This window comes from Arachis ipaensis, chromosome B10 (genome assembly GCF_000816755.2).
Source record: "Arachis ipaensis cultivar K30076 chromosome B10, Araip1.1, whole genome shotgun sequence".
NCBI classification, from domain to species: Eukaryota; Viridiplantae; Streptophyta; class Magnoliopsida; order Fabales; family Fabaceae; genus Arachis; species Arachis ipaensis.
In genome coordinates, this window is record NC_029794.2 from 4,304,084 (window position 1) to 4,308,131 (window position 4,048).

Consider the following 4,048-nt stretch of genomic DNA (forward strand, 5'->3'; position numbering starts at 1 on the left):
TCATGGGTAAGGTCTGTCGTCGAGGGTATAACGTAAAGCCCTTACTTCACCAGATCTGGTAGTAGAGCCCTGTGATTCAATGCATAACGGAAAGCAACCTAGCTATATTAACTAACGAGATCCAGAGTTAGCAAAAGAATCAGGAGCAATGCTGGTCAACGAAGAAGAGGACATTATGGCTATACTGCAAGAACAGAATGAAGAAATTGCGCGAAAAAAAAAAGATTGGCAAAACAGAAGGCTAAAGCAAGACGAAGCAGACCCAAAAATCAAAACAAGGTGTGTAGTAATAATTTAAAATGATTATTAGCTCTTGGAATGTTAGGGGGTTAAGGGGTGATGGAAAGTTGAGAATGATTAAAGAACTTAAGAGGAGGCATAGGTTGAATATGTTAGGTTTGGTAGAGACTAAAAGACAGTTAGTGACAAAGTTCGATGTTATGCAAATATGGGGGAATGGTTGTGCGGGGTGGGAGTATGTGGGGTCTGATGGTACATCTGACGGGTTGTTGTTAATGTGGGATGATGGCTTCTTTAAAATGAGAAATTGCTATAAAGGTGAGCGATGGTTATGTGTTGAAGGGATCCTCTTGGAGAATTCTATCAACTGTGCTGTTTTCTTGATTTATGGTGCTCATACTAGAGATGAGAAACTTGTTGTGTGGGAGGAGTTGAGTTACATGGCTGGTTTGTGCCCAGGCGCCTGTTGTTTCTTGGGAGACTTCAACGAGATTGCACAGGTGGAAGAAAGGCGAGGCTCTGATAGTTTACCTTTGTCGGCGCAAGACTTTAAGAATTGGATAAATGACATGGGTTTGGTGGACTTTCCGATTACTGACCGTAAGTTTACATGGTTCAGAAGCCAGTCTTATAGCCGTATTGATAGAGCGTTGGTTAGCTTAGAATGGCTGGAGGCATTTCCAGAGACTCGGTTGAGGGGTGGTCCAAGGGGTTTGTCAGATCACTGCCCTATCATAGTGGAAGAAAAGAGGCTAAGAGACGGTCCGAGGCCGTTTCGAAGTCTAGATTCATGGTTTACACATGAAGGGTTTTTAAGAATGGTTAAGGAGGAATGGAGAGGGCTGGGAGAGATACAGTTCACTGATAAACTGAAGGCGTTGACGATTCCTCTGCGAAGATGGCATAGGGACAACTTTGGTGATATGGACAAGAAAATTATGAAGTTTGAGGAAGAGATTCAGAAGATTGATGACAAGGTCAATGACGGGAATTATGATGGGACAGTGGAAGCAAGACGGAAGGCGCTAGTTACCTGTTGTGAGAAATGGTATGTGAGGAAAGAGTTACATTGGAAGCAGATGTCGAGGTCGAGGCATGTGAGGGACATGGATAAAAACACGAGATATTTCCATAACTTGGCTTCTGTGAGAAGGAGAAATAATAAGATTGACGTGCTGGTTATTAATGGAAGATTGATAAAGAATCCAGCGAGGATAAAGATTGCCATCAGGGAGTTTTATAAGGGCTTATATCATCAAGAGATCAGGTCTCCTATGGTGGGCTTTAGAGATGGGCTGGTGAAAAGGATTAGTGAGGAGGATGCTCTTGCTTTAGAGAGGCCACCATCACCTGAGGAGGTTAAAGAGGCAGTGTGGGATTGTGATTCATCCAAGGCTCCAGGAATTGACGGTTATAACATGAACTTCATAAAGAAATGTTGGAATGATATTGGTTCGGAATTCACGGCTGCGGTACTGGGCTTTTTCCAATATTCAAGGTTGCCGCCTGAAGCTAATATCACTTGGGTGGCGCTGGCCCCTAAGTTTACTGATGCTAAGGAAATCAAAGATTTGCGTCCGATTAGCATGGTGGGGTGTGTATATAAGGTAATCTCGAAGGTGCTGGTTAGGAGAATGAGAGATGTTATGCCAGGATTAGTAGGCAAGACACATAGTGAGTTTGTAAGGGGTCGGAAGATTCATGATGGGGCTCTTATCGCATGTGAAACGGTTCAGTGGATCAAGCAGAGGAAGAAGAAAGTGGCAATAATAAAACTAGATTTCCAGAAAGCATACGACAGAGTCAAGTGGAGTTTTGTAGTCCTTGTACTGCAGAAGTTGGGTTTTAGTAGACGATGGAGGGGATGGGTTATGGAATGTGTCAGCACGTGCTCTATGTCAGTATTGATAAATGGTTCGCCGTCCAAGCTGTTTAAGATGGAAAGGGGCCTACGACAAGGGGACCCTTTGTCCCCATTTCTGTTTGTACTTGTTGTTGACGTCTTACATCGGATGATTGGAGAGGCTGTTAGGAATGGCCGCATATCGCCGTTGTTAGTGGGGAGAGATCATATTGAGTTGTCGCATCTCCAGTTTGCAGATGATACTGTTTTATTCTGCCCTCCCGAGGAAGAGACGATCAAGAATTACAGGAGGCTGCTTTAGTACTTTGAGTTGATGTCAGGTTTAAGTATTAATTTTGATAAATTGAGCTTGATCCTTATCAACTGTGATGAGCGGTGGGTACAACGTATGTGCCGTGTGTTGGGGTGTAAGAAAGCCACTTTTCCAGTCAAATATCGGGGCATCTCCCTAGGAGCAAACCCAAGGTTGGTTAAGACGTGGAAGCCAGTAATAGACAAAGTGGAGGAGAAGCTCAGCATCTGGAAGGCCAAGGTCCTCAATAAGGCTGGTAAGCTGGTGCTAATCAAATCTGTGCTGAATAGCCTCCTGATTTATTACTTGAGTTTGTATAGGATGCCAAAGGCTGTAGCAGAGAAACTGATTTTCTTGCAGAGGAGATTCCTATGGAGTAAGGAGGATGGGAGAAATGGTATGGCTTTGGTGAAGTGGGAGGTGGTTCAAGCTCCGGTAAAGATGGGAGGTTTGGGAGTTGGGGATGCTCTGATACGTAACACTGCTCTTCTGTTTAAATGGTGGTGGCGGTTCTCTAAAGAGGAGTGTCCTTTGTGAAAAAAGGTGGTATGTTCCTGTAACAACCTGAATCCAAATGAGCTCCTGTCCTCACAAGAATTACCTACTCGAGGGGATCCGTGGAAGGACATTTGTCAGATACAGTTCAAGAATCAAGAAATCAAGCAGAAGATGATTACTGGGATGTCCATGGAAGTGGGTGATGGGAGACGAACTCGGTTTTGGGAGGATGTCTGGATTCATGGAGGTTCTTTGAAAGATCGTTTTCCAAGGCTCTTCTCAGTTTCAAACCAAATAGGATCGGTGATAGGGGATTGTGGGTTTTGGGATAAGTTAGTGTGGATATGAAACTTCCAGTGGAGGAGAGATTTATTCCAATGGGAGTTAGATTTAGTGAACCAGCTTCACCACACTTTGAGACTGGTGAAAATTGAATTTGGGAGAGAGGATAGAGTTGTCTGGAAATATGATAAACAAGGAATTTTCTCTACTAACTCATTTGTGCAGGTGGAAATGATCCCGGAGAAAATATCAAGCTACAGCTTTACTAGGACTATCTGAAAAGGTCTTGTCCCACCTAGAGTGAAATTGTTTGTCTGGTTTGTTCTAATTGGCAAGGTCAACACGAAGGAGAGGCTCAGTCGGTTTGGGGTCATTCACCAAGAAGTTAATTTATGTGTTTTATGTAACAATGGTGTAGAATGTGGCCATCACTTGTTTCTTGGTTGTAGCTTCTCTTGGCAGGTGTGGTGTGCTTGGTTATCATACGTTGGTGTGCCATGGGCTTGTCCGGGTGCGATAAAGGAACACTTCCAAAGTTGGACTGAGATCTCAAATAGAAGAGAGAAATGCAAGAGATGGATGGTGTGTTTCTGTGCGATCATTTGGAATATATGGTTGGAACGAAACCGGAGGATTTTCCAAAACAAAAGAAAAGGAGTAGAGGAGATTATCAACATGTCCTTCCTGAATTACAAGGAGTGGTTAGGTGCAGACCCCTTCTATTGTTGATGGTAATGCTGGAGACGACAAAAAAGATATTTAAATTTGTTTTACCTGTTTGCTTTAGTTTGATTCCTATGCTGTTATCACCAATACTTCACTTGTTGTGTTGAGTTCCTCTTCAAAAAGAATAATACTTATAAAAAATAAAA